Source organism: Castanea sativa, chromosome 5 (genome assembly GCF_040712315.1).
Source record: "Castanea sativa cultivar Marrone di Chiusa Pesio chromosome 5, ASM4071231v1".
NCBI classification, from domain to species: Eukaryota; Viridiplantae; Streptophyta; class Magnoliopsida; order Fagales; family Fagaceae; genus Castanea; species Castanea sativa.
The window spans coordinates 27,650,824-27,669,791 of record NC_134017.1 but is presented as its reverse complement, the minus strand read 5'-3'; the positions used below and the strand labels follow the sequence as shown (position 1 = coordinate 27,669,791).

General features: G+C 35.0%; 1 pseudogene; it reads right to left on the bottom strand.

Moving 5' to 3' along the window:
- Nucleotides 1-486: 486 nt before the first annotated feature.
- On the bottom strand, nucleotides 487-6,305 carry LOC142636766 (MLO-like protein 13; annotated as a pseudogene).
- Between the last annotated feature and the right edge of the window lie 12,663 nt (nucleotides 6,306-18,968).

Here is an 18,968-nt window from a genome sequence, read left to right as displayed (position 1 = left end):
CGACAAGGTTCAAAAATACTTAAGATGGTGCCGAAGCCAAGTACAGACAACTTCCCCTCACAACGATTGAGTTAACTTGGTTTCAACTTCTTTTTGAAGAATTACACATTTTCCTACTTCAGCCCCCACTTATCTAGTATGATAAATATAGCTCAATTCCTCTTTGTTCAAGCCCCATTTTGCATGAACACATGAACCAATTAGAGGTTGACTATCATGTTGTTTGTAAGAAAGTTGTCCTTGAATAAAGAATGACTTGCTATCTTAACAGTGTAGACCAAATTGCCAGTGTGTTCACCAAGAGCTACACACAGGCGCACAATTCAAGCTTTTCAAATCCAAGAACATGGCTCATGACCAAACTCATGAACCATATGCTTGCAAAGTGATACGTAGTAATTGAGGTCATAACAAGGATCATGGAACTAATGCAAACATTAAGAATCAAGTAGATCCTAGTCAACGATCATTATGTGGGGATTAATATAAGGAGTCAATTGCGTAGCCACACTTAATTGTATAATTTGAATTTGAATATTTGTTGTAAATACATCCTTAAGAAAAAGAGACGTGATGTACATTTTCTGTAAGTATATATGGGCAAACTATTTCATGGCTTGTAAGCCCAATTCACAATCTTTGTATTATATAATCCTTTCCCTAGAACAACATGAGAAACGATATAGATGCTATATATATCCAAAATCGAATTGTAGATAGTATATCTATGAAGAACTTAATATAATGGAAAAGGAGGTTAGGCTAGCTGCAGAAGGAAGCTCGGTTATTGATGTCAAGATTTTTCAATCACAATAGTGTTAAATTCTGAATTTTGAGCATTTTGGGGTGATTCTTTAGCCATACTTTGCATTTGAATTTGACTTGCTTCAATCGGGCCTCTTGTACTTTCTTCTCTGCTCTTAAATGGTTCTTTAAATTTGATCGTGCTACCCATCTTCATGCGGTGAGAAAATATTTTAAAACAAGTAAATAGAAAAGAATGAGGATTTCATATGTCAGGTGAAGCTACTATATTATTACAAAAGTAAAGCATGCGTGTGTATATCTAACCTGGGTCACAATAGCATACAAAGGCAAAGTACTATAGCTGCATAGCACTTGAACAATCAACCTGCGTAAAGAAACAATTACCTTGGCATGTTAATGATGGGACACACAAAAACATGGGCTAGAAAAAGAAAATATGTTCCACATTCTCCCTTATCTCCAGAGTTTTACCCCACAATAAGTCTTGGGATGATGAAGCCCAATTTGTCCATGATGCATGAATTGAATCCATATGTGAACTGCAGATGAGTAAATTTTACGATTGTATTAGATCGTATGCCTTCGAAATTTCATGTGCACGTATACTATTAGGCATCTGGCCGATATATGTTTACTCACCAAGATCCAGAAGAAGAATCCTATCTCAAATGAATTCTGAAACAAAATGAAGTGAATTAAGTTGAGAACTAGAGCAGGGCTACTAAACCAAAAGTAATCATCTGAAGGCTTCACTGGTGGTGGTGCTTCATGCACTTCATGATTGTCTCTCTTCATCTCTGTCACCTGTAGTTGTGCTTCATGATCATGTATGTTTCTCTCTACTACTACCTCCTGAGCCAAACGGGTGATGATGTGCTGTAACTTAGCACCCACAAGAAGTAGCAGCTATCACCCCAAACAAGTAAAACATGAGTCTAATTATATGTCAGTCCATAATATAATTTAGCATCAATAAAAATTTAATAAATTTCCAATGGAAATCAACCTAAACCACTTACAATCAATGGCAAAAAGGACAACCAAAAATACGTGTTCCATCCTGCTTTCATGTTTAACTTAGACACAAGTATAACATGAAATTGCAATTGGGACATGAGGTGGATCAATTATGATATAAGGAAATTACCTGCCACATTCAGCAGCAAAAAAACCACAACAAACAGCCACAGGTACCAACTACAGTTGACAATGGTTATGTAAAAATTCACTTTCCATCCTGGAAGATTGTTCAATAATTAGATTTAAGCTGTATCTTTAAGTGTTACCTTACACCGATAACTTTTTTGAAATCAACTGCAAGCGTCTGCATCACATGATGGTGAAAATTATATTCAGGAGCATCAGGGTAGTGTTTCTGCAGGGAGAAAACAAAAGTAATAGCTGATGAAACAAACTATATAGACACGCATAATTTGGTATGTAGAAATGATGAAAACTTGACCTTGATGAATCCTTGTCGCATTGCTTTGTAGTCTGACTTGGTGACAGAGGCATAAAATTGTTTGAATAATGATATCTACCAATAAACATGTAATTGAATGTCATCACATTTGAGATAATTAAGGTTAAGTTTACCCTTATATTTCAGGTGTAAAATAACTGGACACCACATGCATGGTGGAGAAATGAGAATTAATTAATTCATATACATCTTTAGATGTATTATATTTGAAGGGAAAAATTTATGTTTATTTTTAGGTGTAAAAATAAATGACAACTATTAAAATGCTTTAAAACATTTATAAAGTCGGAGGAATTTTTTAAAATAAAACGAATTATCTTCTAAACTCATTATGGTTACGCATGCAAGAGTTTCTCACTAGTGTCTGATGGCATGGACATCAAGAATTTTAGAGAATGTATCTATGCTTCTTAGTACGAGACTAGCTATCTTTGAGTTCATTCAATTAATGAAAGGAAAGGACAAACACAGATTAGTCAAGATTGATAATTTGTAAATTTCATCATTCTATGGATAGGTTTCAATCTTACCATCCAACTAACAACTGCTGCCTTTCTCCAATATCCAGCTCCACGTTCATTCAAGAAATCTAGGTGATCAGTATCATGAACATGAGCGTCGTTGCCACCTGTTAGACCTGCACAAATTATTAAATTCATGCATACATTCCAAAACAAACCAAAATATTTAAAAAGATTATTTAGAAATTTTTTGAAAATTCTGATTTACATTACCCTTCTTTGATCGAATTTCTTTCCTAATAGAATCCTCCCAGGACTTCCATTGGCGTATCTACATATTTAGAAGAAGAACTTCAGAAATTATGAAAGACTAGAGATATAGTTAGGTATTTGTCCAATTTCTACAAAGAATGCAAATATCAAACTAGTTACATCATGAACAAAAGCCACGAAATTAAAACATATAATCTAATGAAATCGGAGGTTAGGATCATCAATGCATTACCCTGGCTGCACCAAGAGTCATTATAGTGACACAGAAGATTACATGAACAACTGCCAATACAAAGATGAAAATGTGTAGTTGGTGTAACGCTTCCAATGGTAACAATGGAGCTTTTCCCTGGTCAAGAGAGAGAGAACCACCAGTGATATAACTATAAATCAATTGAATCTAAGTTGGTTTATTAGATAACATATATGTACAAATGTTTCTTAAGTAGCAGAATCCAGTCCTTTTTCTATCTATACGCATTTTTTTTCTGATTCTTATTGTTATTAAGCAACCTATTCATAATTTGTTTCTGTATTTTCTAATGATTACATGGACTAGTAGTCCAAAATTTTCCATATCTCCATTGTATGGCTACGAAGTGTAAGGGTTGCATATTCTTAATGTTCTTTCTCATTCTTATATGCATGTATTATAAGTGTGTTACAAATATATTAAGTCCAGGCCTACTGCACCAATATCTGGTTGCACCACTGTCATAGATGGAAAAACGTAGTAGCGTTAGATCTTGTTCTAAGTTAAATGCAAACTCTTAAATCCATATAAGCATTTTTTGAACTTAGAAGGAAAAACTCTTGAATCCACTGAAATAAGAGGAAACTTTAATTTTTTTATTACTTCAATTTTATTGATAGCAAATTGTTACTTCAACCACATTTGTAGTTGTATTACACATACCAGTATTTACTTGTACTTTGGCAATACCCTAGTTATTGCTACCTACATCGAGAGGAAACTCCTATGTTACTGCTGATATAGAATAATTTATTCACACTATGATAGGGCTGTTAAATTTACATGATTTAATTAAGAAATGATTCAACTACATATGTACAAGTATATAGCATGCCAAAAACTTTATAGCTTAATTGAAACTTGGTATTTTTAAGAAAGATGTTTATGTTTTAAATCCGTTATCTTCCCAACTAAGGAATTATATATATATATATATATATATATATATATATATATATAAAATTTCTTGGGACCTCTACTTCATGACCCCCTCTCTCCAGCTAATTGTTATATCTCCTGGAATTTAAATACAAGCAGTTAAGAAGTGATGGAAAATTATGTGTAAAAAAAATACTTGAAATCAGACTATCATATACCTTATGTAGGCAATGCCCTGAATTAGTATCTTCAAACAAAAGTCGTTGTGGACTGTTTGTAGTTGGGTTAGAGTAATGTTCGGTACCATTGGGGTGAACAATGTACCTCTTCTTACATGGAAGCATGAAAATTGAAAGATGAGTTGGTATGCATATGCGACTTATCAAGCCTTGAAAGACTGTTAGTAGAAGGGAAATGAACCCTAAAAGCATCAGTTCTGTAAACAAACGTCAGAAGTACATTGATTAGGGATGAACATAATCATGTGTCTTATTTTTTTGTTCTACTTAATGCCCCATTAATCACAACTTTTCTCATACTTTTTTCCATATAAAATACCCAATGTTTAAAATAGAAAAAAAAAAAAAGTAAGACATATGGCAAGTTGTCATTGATGAAACATAAAGTAAAACACAAAAATTAAAACAAGATTTGTATTTGATCAGGATTAGCAAATAAAAAAAAAAAAAACTAGTCATGTTATGTTGAATGTGCATGGTAAAATGTTAAGTCTAGCCTATGAGAGAGAGAGAGAGAGAGAGAGAGAGAGAGAGCACCTTCCTTTAATTTTTGTAATGCTGCATATAGTTCTTCTTGTTTTGTACCTATCAAGAACTGAAATGAAAAGCAACAAATGTACATCAAACAGAAAACTGCTTTACAAAATTAAGAAGAAATTTTGTTTTTCGCAATCAGAGGAAAGATGATCACCAAACATACGTAGTAACTTTCGTTGTTTGCTAATCAAACACACAAAATCGCACTATTTATTTTTCTTTTTTTCCCCCTAGAATTTTGACCAGCCTATGCTATGGTCTTCTACACCTGCAGTATGTGTTGCGTGGTTATGATGTGCCTCTCCGTTATATATATATATATATAATTTTTTTTCTTTCAGCTTATTCCTCAATATTCATTTAGGATTATTATTCTTTTAGAATTGAAATTGTTCCTCTTCTTTGGCATTCACGAAAAGCTACGGGTTTTGTATTATACAATTTGAAAAGGATATCAGAATAGAGGTCTATGTTTTATATTAGTAGTTAAGGGTTCTCAAAAAAAGGATTGTGTTTACTGTGTAGTTAGGTTTTATCGGGGTTGGGGATTCAAAATATTGTTTTTATCCTTAAAGTTTTTGAGTTTCGCACTTTGTTTCTAAACTTTAATAAGTTTTTTTTTTCTTAACTATTTAAAGAGATTTTTTCAATAATATACAGATGACAAATTGACTTTTTACAATAATATAGGGATGAAAAACATTTTAAATTGAACATTAATAAGTATAACCTTCTCAATAGTTTAAGATCGAGAACAAATTTTTCAAAGTTTAGGAAAGAAAAATGTAATTTATGCAAAGTTTAATTTAGGAATGAAAACATCATATATTTTAACCCAAAAAAAAGAGCAAGTTTTTATTTATTTTTTGAATCATGCATGCATTTGGCAATCAGTGATTTTTTTTTTCTTAAAATCTGAAAAGAAAAATTTTACTAGATAGCTATTTTTAAAATAATGAAAAAAAAAAAAAGTTTTTGTTTAGTTGGTGCTTCAGCTCTTAATGATATATTCCAGTTCTTGACTAAACTCTCAATTGAGACATTAATAAACCCATTCATAGATTGGACAAATGCATAACGACCGAATAAAATTTTGGTTCGAAATTCAATTGGATTATCAAAAGTGATCATGAATAAAGCAAAGTGTAAGTCCATGAAAGAAAATTTGGCTAGATACATAGTTAATGACTAGATACATAGTTACTCCATAACCATGAGCACTGTAAGAATGAAGATTCTAGAGGGTGATTCAAGAGATTTTTTTTCATACCTTTCCAAGTCGATGCAGACTGCGCTCAACGCATAAAGATATGAGAACGATAATGAAGCAGACGGTGGCAACTACCCAGGTGGGCGTATAAACTAGGGAGTCTGTGTGTTCCAATTCCATGTCTTGCTAACACAGTGGACAACATATGATAGTGTTGAACTTAAAGCATAAGAAAGATGGTTGCTCATGTTGATGTTGGGAAGCGAAGAATAGAATCTGTAAAAGCTAAAATGGAGCAGAATGTATGTATATTCAACGAGTGGAAGTTAAGTTATTGGGGACCACTCTACGTAACGCACAGAATCTACCGTGTCGGAAAGGAAAACTGTTTGCCAAACCATTTGCCAAACAAGAAAACAATCTATGGGACCACCACTTTTGCTTTAGTTCTAAGTTTAGAATTATATTTTTATTAGAATTATATTTTTATAAACAAGGACCAAACAATCTATTTTATTGAAAAACTCAAAATCACAAGTCCTAATCCCTAATCATAAATACAAAAGCTTGTGACGAAAGAGTCCATACCCAATCCTTCAAAGTTCAAACCCAAAGCCCAAACACGAAAACTTTGTAATGCAAAATCAAAAACCACAAATTCCAAACCCGGAACACGAAAACTTATAATGTAAAATCTCAAACTTGAAGCCCCAAACCTCACACCCCAAAACTTGTACGCAATGTGAAAACCCAAATACGAAAACTTATAATGAAATAGCCCAAACCTTGGGCCGCATCACACAAACCCAGAATCCAAAAATACCTATAATGTGAAACCACAAACATAAAAAAATAAAAGGCACTAACGCACACTTTTAGTGTGTAAGGGTGTGCATGGGTTGGGTTGGATCGGGTTGATGAGATTTTTTGATCCAACTCATTATGGTGGGTCAAAAAAAATTCAACTCAACCCAACCCAATCCATCACATAAGTTCAACCTAACTCGACCCACATGGGTTGGGTTGGGTCGAGTTGAATCCATGGGTTGGACAAATTTTTTTTCTTATTATTATTATTAAATTGAGTAAAAAAAATATAAATATAAATATATTAAAAAAACTCAAAAATTAGTATCAATGTAACTCCTTAAAGGCAAACCACCCTAATGACTAAACAAAAATAGTAATTTACTAGGATTTGTATGAAGTAGTTGACTTTTATATAGGATAGGAAGAGTTGGTTATTTAAAAAATTTATTAATTATATAATATATTTTAAATATATGGGTGGGTCGGGTTGGGTTTGGTGGGTTTGAAATTTTATGACCCAAACCTAACCCAACCCACTATTAACAATTTTTTTGTAACCCAACCTAACCCATCAAGGCCTAAAAATTGACCCAACCCGGCAGGTTGGGTTGGGTCGGTTTTGACGGGTTGGTTGCACACCCTTAAGTGTGATGGACAATTCACAAATATAAAATTCTTGTAGGGTGGGAGGAGGGTAAGGGAAATGGTTCAATTCTCTACAGAAAACTTCATAAATATATATTTAGATTAAACTTGAGTAGAATTTCTATTATATATATATATATATATATATATATATATATATATATATATATATATAAATAGCACTATTAGTCCTCTTATCCACTTCTGTTACTTTCTTTGCTTATATATCTAATGGAGTAAATTTATATTACCCATCCAATTCATTCAAGTCTAACAGCAGTTACAATGCCAGTAGGGATAACCCAAATGGAGACAAAGGCAATACCACTGTAAATATACGCCAACCCACTCTAGCACCCCACGGTGGGGAAAGTACTAGCAACGGTAGCATTCAAAATCTGAAAAATTCAAAAGTCTCAAGCCAATCGGACTAGGGATAGGGATGTGACGTGTTAGGAGGCTCAGAGTGTCAAGCAGCAGAAAGTAAAACCAGATTAGACAATGTGATTGCAGGTAAGCAAGTCTTGAGTTAAAAATAGGACCCACAGGGTGAGGGGTTTGCACCATCCTCTATGGAAATATCGGAATCTGGAACGCGGGAATTAGTTAGTGAGGTGCTTTAAAAAACGGGCTTAAGTGCACAGGAAACTAAAGACCCCTCTGAGGTCACAAGCCCACAAAAGCCCAAGAGATATGCCCAAGCATGTGAAGCCAACAGTGAGCAACTGATGGATCATGGGATTATGAAAGCCCAAACTGGAAGGGGCCGGATTAAAAAGCTTGCTAGAGAGCAAGGTCTAACCCAAGGTAAGGATTCCAAAACCCAAAGCTCAACTATAAGGTTGAAACGTCCTGGTTCTCAAGTTTTCCTAGAGGGTGAAGAAAAGGTAACTAGGAAAAAAAGATGCGATGGTCTCTTTGGAAGTCTTGGTGATGAAGATGTATCGGCGGTGCTGCGTAGGGAGCCATGAATTCATTAGCATGGAACTACCGGGGGATTGGGAACCCCCAGTCAGGTGGGCTAGTGCGTTCCTAAGGCCAGATGGAAAAGTTCAGAGAAGTGGTGAACTATTGTGGTTTTAAGAATTTAGGCTATATTGGGCTAGATTTTACATGGTGTAACATGCAAGAAGGAGATGGAAGGATGTATCTACGGCTTGACAGGGGGTTTGCTACAAACGATTGGATTGACAGATTCGGCGAGGTCAGAGTCCACCACTTGATTGATTCTACCTCAGATCACTGTGCTCTATTTTTATCTGAACCCAAGACCCCCAAGCTGCCACGAGCTCATCGATTCCATTTTGAGTCTATGTGGACTAAGCGGGAGGAATGCAAGGAGATTATTGAAGCGGCTTGGTGCTCGGGGAGTGATTTGAGTACACCAGGAGGAATCGCTTCTGCTCTTTCTGTTTGTGCAGCTGATCTCAAGGCCTGGAGTTCAGCTGCTTTTGGGCAGATTTCGAAGGTTATACAGGAAAAAAGGAAGAGGCTTAGTTCTTTAATTCAGCTTGATAGTGATGGGTCGTTAGGAGGGGAAATAAACCAAGTAAGAAAGGAAATCAATGATTTCCTAGATAGTGAGGAAACTTATTGGAGTTAACGTTCAAAAGCTCACTGGCTTCAAGAGGGAGATAAAAACACCAAGTTTTTTCATGCAAGAGCCTCGGAAAGACAGAAGCAAAATACAATCTTGGGAATCTGGGATAAGGACGGTAACTGGTGTGTGGATCAGGACAGTATCGCCAAAGCTGCCATCTCCTATTTCAAAGAAATATACTCCTTCTCTCACCCGAGTCAGATAGAAAGTGTAATTGCTCCCATTCCAACCTTGGTTTCTCCTGAAATGAATTTAGAGCTCTCTAGAGCTTTCACAAAAGAAGAAGTGATTTCCTCCCTCCAGCAGTTGCACCCTTCGAAATCGCCAGGTCCTAATGGTATGTCAGCTCTTTTTTTTCAAAAGTACTGGAATGTTGTAGGTACTAATATTTCAAATATGGTTCTAAATGTTCTTAATTCTGGCATGTCTGTATCTGATATTAATAGAACCAATATTGCTCTTGTGCCAAAAACTAATAACCCCCAAAGAATGACTGATTTTAGGCCAATAAGTCTATGTAATGTGGTTTATAAGCTTGTCTCAAAAACACTAGCTAACCGCCTCAAGGCTATTCTCCCTTATATCATTTCAGAAAATCAAAGTGCATTCACAGCTGATAGGCCTATTACCGATAATGTCCTGGTAGTGTATGAGATAATGAATTTCTTGAAGAAAAAGAGGGAGGGGGAATGATAGTTTTATGGCTGCAAAGCAAGACATGAGTAAAGCTTTTGACAGAGTCAAATGAGTTTTTATAGAAAAAGTCATGAGGAAGATGGGCTTTTCGGAGAATTGGATCAATTTGGTGATGAAATGCATTTCCTTGGTGTCATACTTAGTTATTATCAATGGCACAACGTATGGAAATATTATACCTACTAGGGGACTCAGACAGGGTGACCCACTCTTCCTGTATTTATTTCTACTATGTGTAGAGGGATTCTCTGCTCTCATTCATGACGCGGCAAGAAACAATCATCTAAGTGGCATTTCCATCTGTAGAGGAGCTCCAAAAATCACACACACCTCTTCTTTGCCGATGACAGCCTACTTTTCTGTAGAGCCAATGGTGATGAGTGCAACAAACTAAAAGAAATTCTCTGTTTGTATGAGTCTGCTTCAGGGTAGAAAATCAACGCTGATAAATCCTCTATCTCTTTAAGCCCAAATACGTCCCAAGCCCTTAAAGATGAGATCCTAAACATCCTGGGGCCAATGCATGATTCAAGACATTCAACATACCTTGGCCTTCCCTCTATTATAGGTAAATCCAAGAAACTTGTCTTTGCGGAGATCAAGGAAAAGGAAGGCAAAAAACTGGCTGGGTGGAAGGGTAAATTGCTCTCAATGGGGGGAAAGGAAATTCTCATCAAAGCAGTGGCCCAAACCATTCCCACCTACACGATGAGTTGTTTCCAACTCCCAAAGAGTCTATGTGAAGACCTAGAGAAAATGATGAGGAGTTTTTGGTAGGGGCAGAAGCATCATGAGTCCAAAATGGCTTGGGTTGGTTGGAAAACAATGTGTAAGCCAAAGTCACAAGGCGGAATGGGTTTTAGAAACTTACAGGCTTTCAACCTTGCCTTGCTGGCAAAAAAGGCCTGGAGAATCCTCTCAAATCCGAGCTCCCTGGCTACCCGTATCCTTAAGGCGAAATTATTTTCTATATTGTGATATTCTTCATACAAATTTAGGCAGTAGCCTCTCCTACAACTAGAGGAGCATTTTCAACAGTCTAGAAGTTCTTCGAAGCGGAACAAGATGGAGAGTTGGAAATGGGCGCCTAATTCACATTTGGGATGACAAGTGACTCCCAAACCCATCAACATTCAAGGTAATTTCCCCTCCCCACCCTTTTATGGACTTCCCTATGGTCTCCTCTCTCATTAACCCAATGACTAAGTGGTGGAATACTGAGATTATCCATTCTCTCTTTTACCATTTGAGGCTGACAGGATATTAAAGATTCCCCTAAGCCACAATCTGCCTGAGGACAAACTTATTTGGATAGGGAATAAGAAGGGTGTATTTACAGTTAAAAGTGCCTATTTTGTCGTTTCCAAGCTTCTTGATACAAGGGATGAAGGGGAATGCTCTTCAGGAGATCCAAATGCCCGGATTTGGAGGAAAATCTGGTCTCTAAAGCTTCTAGAAAAAAATTAAGATCTTCTCTTGGCTGGCTTGTGTAAATGGCCTCCCTGTGCTTACAAAAATGGTTGCAAAAGGAATACAGACCTCCTGTGACTACCCAATCTGTGATGAGGAACCTGAAAGCCTTCTTCATGCCTTAATCTCTTGTGACCTTGCACTCTCTGTATGGTCCCTCTGGCCAGACTGCCTCACTGATGCATTGCTGAATGTAAAGGAATTCAATGATCTAGTGCTCCTAATTAGCTCTAGCCCGAATGACAAACTCCTTGATTTTTTCTTTGCCATTTTCTGGTCGATTTGGTGCAACAGGAATAAAATAATCCATGGTGAAAGTGGTCTACCTCCTTTGCAAATCTGGGAAGTGGCAAAGAATTTGGTTGAGGATTTCCAAGAGGCCACCACTTTGTACTTTTCCACTAAGCAGCCCCCTCAAAGTGCCTGGGTTGCTCCCTCACCGGGTTTCTTCAAAGTTAATGTTGATGGTGCTTCTTCTTTAGGTGGCAGCGGCATTTCTGGTGTTGGGGTGATCATTAGGGTTTCCTTGGGTTGAGTGATAGCAGCTCTTTATAAAGCTCTGCCCATGCACTATCCTGCTGATTGGACTGAGTTTTTTGCTCTGGAACAGGGTGTTCTTTTGGCTTAAGAGATGAAGCCTCCCAAGGTAATTTTCGAGTCCGATGCTTCCGTGGTCACCACAGCAGTTTCCCACGCCCTTAGTGATGGTATAATGGGTCATTTTGTTCAACGTATCCAGCTTGCAAGGTCTTCTTTCTCCTGCTATTCTTTCCAACATGTGAAAAGGGTCTACAACAGGGCTGCCCATGAGTTAGCCCATTTCGCCAAGTGTAATCATGCCTCAAATCTTTGGAAGGGTGTTATCCCGCCATTTTTAGTTCATTTGTTTAAGTTAGGCCTTGGATGACTCTGTTTGCTCTTGGCCTCTGTTGTACTCCTTTTCTAGTTAATGAAATTCAAGTTTCTTCTAAAAAAAAAAGTCTAATGTGTGAGAAAATATGTTTGTATCAAAATGTAAAAATTGGTTTGTGTGAGCTAGCGTTACATCCTAAGTGACCAACTTGGTTGGTCCATTCTAAAAACTTTTAATATTTCCAAGTTGTCGAACTTATTTTAAGGTATTCTCAACCTCAAATATTTGCAAATGAGACATGGTTGAAAGCTTGTGATGCCAATTCTTTATTTTGGCTCTGGTTTTCCTCAAATTTTCTCTATTTTAGGGAGTTATGAGCATGGTATTTAGACCCAAACTGTGCAAAGAATCGGAAAAGAGAGAGGTTTAAGATTTTTAAGGTCGAATCAAGGTTCAACCGATGTCGAACCATTATGATGTCAAAATTAATTTAATATTATTTAACATACAAATAAATATGTTAAATGTGTAAAAATATGGAAATTTACCCTTAAAAAAATATAAAGCAATTAAAAAAACTTTCAAACAAATTTTCATTATTTTTATAAAGTGAATAGAAAATAATAAATATAAACAACTTCAAAAGTTGTGTTTATTAATCTTTCACATAAAAAGCATTTTAATTTAAAATAAAATCATTTTTAACATAAATTTACAAATTTTATATTCATATTTATTGATATAAAAGCATAATTGTTGAGCAAAAATAAATTTAGAAAATACTATTAAGTAAATAGTGATAAAATTAAATGCAAAGCTATTAATCTTGTGCAATTAAAGTAAACAAAATATAAATTTCAAATATGACACAAGGAAGCCAACTAGTTTAGTGGTTAGTGCATTGGATAGAGCTCTTAAATGGACGAGAGGTCGTTGGTTCTATAGCTGATGCATACGTTTTTCACTATTTATTTCAGGACCAATTTTCACTCTCTAAAGAATTGGGTTGGGTCACGGGTAACCGAATCGGACCGTTTGATCCAATTTGGATTTGACAACCTTGGTTATGAGTAGTGAGCATGAGAATGTGGCGATGCACCCATTTCAAGGTTTTCTAAAATTTGTGAGTTTGGATTCTTTTTTCTGATTTTCTTTTAATACCAGCGACTCTTTTAAACTAGGGGTGACAAAATCTTACATGACTTGTGAATCTGACACTACTAACATGTTTATAAATAGGTCATAGGTTGAGGCTAAATGAGTTCGAGTCATATTCGGGTTGACATGGTTAACTCGTTTAATAAATTAATTGTGTTCATGTTTAACATGCGAACCTGTTTGACCCGTTTAACCTATAGATATATTAGCCTTTTGTTGTTATTATTGCTTAATTTATGGTTGTAATTATACGTTGATTACTTTATTTATGGCTGTAATTGTATTTTAATTTTAGATATATGAAAATTGATAACAAATTATTGAGGTCAAGTCGTTGGTTCTATAGCTGATGCATGCGTTTTTCACTATTTATTTCAGGACCAATTTTCACTCTCTAAAGAACCGGGTTGGGTCACGGGTAACCGAATCGGACCGTTTGATTTGGTTTGGATTTGACAACCTTGGTTATGAGTAGTGAGCATGAGAATGTGGCGATGCACCCATTTCAAGGTTTTCTAAAATTTGTGAGTTTGGATTCTTTTTTCTGATTTTTTTTTAATACCAGCGACTCTTTTAAACTAGGGGTGACAAAATCTTACATGACTTGTGAATCCGACACTACTAACATGTTTATATATAGGTCATGGGTTGAGGCTAAATGAGTTTGAGTCATATTCGGGTTGACATGGTTAACCCGTTTAATAAATTAGTTGTGTTCATGTTTAACATGCGAACCTGTTTGACCCGTTTAACTTATAGATATATTAGCTTTTTGTTGTTATTATTGCTTAATTTATGGTTGTAATTATACGTTGATTACTTTATTTATGGTTGTAATTGTATTTTAATTTTAGATATATGAAAATTGATAACAAATTATTGAGGTCAAGTATGTACTATTATTGACATTTGCATTGCTTGTTAATCAAATGAGTTAAACGTATCGTGCTAGATCGGCTTATTTAATAAACATGTCATGTTAGGATTGAGGATTCTTTGACATATTTACTAAACAAATTAGGTTCGAGTAAACCTATATAACCGAATATTCATGGCTCAGCATGACATGAACCTAAACTGTGAACAAAAATTGTCATCCCTACTTTATACTAAAGCTTGTTGTGTGAGCTTTCTAATGACACACCACACATACAACTTTGATAACATTGATTTTATGAGAATGAAAAAATTTGTCTGGTGAAGATTATTGGTATCATGGTATTCATATCTATCTAACTATGACTGACTATGGTATCATGGTGTTCATGTCTTTGAATGAACTAAGTGATCCTTTGTCACGGGAAGAGAACAATGACTTGTCTTTTTTTCACAGACGGGGCCAAACTGATGATGCCAAAAACCCCCAGTTGGGTTACTCGTCCAATTTAGAGCTTTTAACGATCTTATAAGATCTGCAAGATAAAGAGAGTCACCAGGTTGTGCTCGGTGAGAGAGCCTCCAATGCTTGAGTTGGTATCAACCCATATCTTTTGTATATAGATAGTAGTTTTGTAGTAATTTTTGACGTACCTTAGTAAGTGAGGTAGATTGTCCCTTTTATAGGTGACTTAGATAGCTGTTGGACATAAATGAGGGTGATTATTACCCTAATTGTAACATTATTTATCTTGATGAGAGTTTAAGACCTTTGATGGTTGTTATTGAATGTGTTGAGTGGTTGCTCATCTTTCCTTGATAGTCCACTAATGATGCAATGGTCGTCCATTAAGATGGACAACCATAACGATTTTTATGGTCTCATCAATCATCATCATCAATCATCAATCCATTTTTTCATTTGACCATTTATTTTTGGTTAATTGGAATAAATTAAAAGAAACTAAAGAGTTATGGAACCACTATGGCAGTGCCTACAATGACTAGTACCCAAGGTATCAAGCTTAATCTGGTTCAAAATACAATTAGGGGGCAAGTCAAAGGAAACAAAATCAACAAGAAAATTAGTTTTGCTTCTTGTCATAGTATTATTGATACTGTATTTTGTCTAGCCTCGATTTGCGTGCCAAAAAACCAATTTAACCCCAAAAAAACAAAAACTGCATTTAAAAACATGAAAAAAATAGGAAATTACATGAAAAACTGGATGTTGGAAAAATCATTTTGATGGTCCAAGAGTTTAAAATCCTAAAATTGCCATTTTTTCCTAGGTTTGACTGACTTAGATAAACCCTAAACCAGGTTAGTTAATGTTTCACAAAATATCTGACTATTCGATTGTGATAAATTTGTGCCCATCTTAAAGATTATGAATTTCTCTTTAAAATGAATGTTCAAAGGCCCAGATTAGAGTTGAAACAGATGAGAATTGTAAAAAATTAAAAGTCATAACTATTTTTGCGATGTGTGATTATAATTTAATTTTGATTAAAAAATAATCAAACGACCACCAATTGGTCCGAGTGAGAAGTGGTTGGAAAATTTACATGACAAGCTTAGATTTTACAAGCTTGGATGGCCAAAACCCCCCACTTAAATAAAAACTGATTTACAAAAACATTAAATTTAAAGTGGGAATTTTATATTAAAACGTGGTTTTTCCATTATTATTTCAAGGCCTTAAACGCAATGTAGTTGATACCATACCGGTACGTATACCGGTATTGAAATTCTAACATTTTGTACCGGTTTAAATACCGACCGTACTGGCCATACCAGCCAATTTCAGGCAATACCGGGTGTACCGGCTGGTACAGAAAAAAGCTTTTTAAAATTTTTTTTTTTTGTAATTTTTAAATTTTTGTAAAGGTAGAATGATAACTTATTTGCATTAACTTATTAGTATTATTTTTTTTCTTAGTATGCAGTGAACAATTAAGTTTTCTATTTTTTATATTGTGTTTTTTGTTTTCTTTTAATTGTTACTAAAGTCTAAAACCATGAATAATTTGTTCTAAATTAAGGTAATGCTCTATGGTAAACTTTTATATTTATTATAACACACACACACACACACACACACACATACACACACACATATAAATATAAAAAATAACGGTAAATCCGAAACAGTACACCGGTATTGACTGGTACCGAAATATATCGTTCCACTAGTCAAACCGGTACAGCCTCCAGTACGAGATTGACTCCCTTACTTCAACGTGGGATTTGGACAAAAAAGCAAGAATATTTAGAAAATAAACATCATAACATTTCCAACGACGTCTTGTTTAACCAAAAATAGAGGCCAGTAAGTCCATAAAGAAAGTTCTCAAAAATTGGAATGAAATGCACAATACATTATTTTTCTAGTGAAAAATTATTTTTTAGGGAGTCTTCACTTAATAAATTGTACAAATTCATCCACAATTGGTGCCAGAGGCTAAAAATTTCTTGTATTATGATGACTTATGTATTCCAATAAAAAATGGCTCAGTAATATCACCTCTGGATTGGGAGATATTGCATTCCCAAGATAAGTGCTTCACAATTTCCTACACTGCATTACCTCCCTTCCAGGTAAAATATCTTCGTGAACGTTGCTCCAAATTGAACAAGGCCAAAACTTGTAGAAACTAGACATCCAATCCTTTTCAAAGATATTTGATATGAAGAAATCCATGTCTTGGAAGACCTCCAAATAGCTACACAAAAACCAGGCAATAAAAGACAAAATTGACAATGGAAAAGCTTATGAGCTTCTAGAAAAATGCTGAGTAGGCCTAGCGCCCCCCCCCCCCCCCTTCATGCTCCTACTAGCAATAGGAGCATAGTGGGGCTGAACTCACTTGCCACTCTTCTTAGTATAAATAAACCCTCCCCTGCCCCCCGATCTTTCTACATGCACAAAATTACTATAACCGCTCTTGAAATTTCTCTATATCTCTCCTCCCTCTTTCTAACTTTGTCCTTAAATAAAAGCCTTTCAAAGGGGCTACAATATAAATTATCACTAAAATGCTCAAAATCTCATCTTTTATCTAGTTTCATATCACTATCTAGCAAAGCCCAAAACTAGCCTCATGAGCCCAAAACCCATGCACTATTCCAAAGCCCAAGACTATTACAACTTGGAAAAATATTTAAAGCCCAAGACGATCACTGCTTGACAATATATTCAAAGTCCAGACTGATTAGTATTTGGCAAACATTTTATTTAAAGCCCAAGACTATTACTGCTTGGCAAATTTTTACAAATTTACAAAACCCAAGACAATTATTGTTTGGCAAACATTTTATTTGAAGCCCAAAACTGATGATACTTGGCGACTATTATTATTTATCTCATACTATATGATATGTACACAATTTTTAGGGAGGGTGAAAATAAATATCTAGAGAATAAATAAATAGAAATTTGGTTGGTTCTAATGAACCACTTGATATGTAATAAGAACAAAAGAAAACAAAGGGTAAATTTGGATTTGACCAATGAAATTCTGACCTCTAGTAATCAATTTGGATCCAACTTGATTAAACTTCTTTGATATGTTTAATTGAAAATAACTCAACCTATTTAAATACAACAATGTAACATTAAAAAACTAAAATAATTGAGCACTTCTCCTAAACTTATGGCCAAAATAGCCATGTTCCTAAAATTAGGACACCACCCATGCTAACAATACAATCTAAATAAAATTCAAATACCACTAATCCCTATCTTAACTTGATACCTAAACATGGTAATTCCCTACAAACATAAAATAAATAATCATTAATATTTTTTCTAACAAATTAATATACGTAACATTATATGTTACAATCCAAGTATCCTCATAGCTTAAGTGCAAACTTAATCATGTATATATAAACTATGGCAATTATTATTTATCTCACTGATAATCAAAAAACCATGACAATAATTTGTGGAAGCCCACAAATTATAAACCCATGACTAGGCATGTTTAGGATCCAACTGAAGCCAATGAAAACGGTCGATGCCGAACCGATCCGACCACTTCAAAGACCTACCATAGGTGTCTAATGTAGTAGTCGGTGGCGATCTGGGCAAACCGAAGACTACCGGTGTGGTGAGCAGTGGCTCTTTTGCACTCTAACAAGAAACCTCACCACACTAGTATATATAAACACACACTATAATTTAACATATATTAGTGTATATAGTTTTATGTTTTAGTAGAGAGAAGAAAACTCAGACAAGGCATGAAAGCAAAAGACGCTAGGTAGAAGAAGAAAAAAAAAAAAAAAAAGACGCTGTGTGGTGGGTTAAGAAAAATGCTAGGGTTTAAAAAAAAAAAAAATCTAGTACTAAAATGACGTCGTTTTAGTACTTGATATAAATTTAATATCACTTCCAAAATGACGTCACTATAAGATTTAAAAACAATATGATGTCATTTTAGTTGGCTAAATTTTAAACCCTAGGTTTATTTACGTTAGCCACCTCTCTCTTTGTCTCCCTCTTCAGTCTCCCTCTCCCAGTCGCCTCTTCTCTCTATCTCTCTCCTCAACCTCTACTGCTTGATACCACCACAATCTATAGCTCGATACCATGTTTCTTGGAGTTTGACCATCTCCACTCTCCTTTTTGTCACAACATTCTTAGGAGTTTCTAGTAATGGTTCTGACTTTGGATGTTCCTATCAGGTTTGTTTATGTATTTTATTTTTAAATAGTTTTGTTTGATAATTTTTTATGGGTTTAAAATTTTT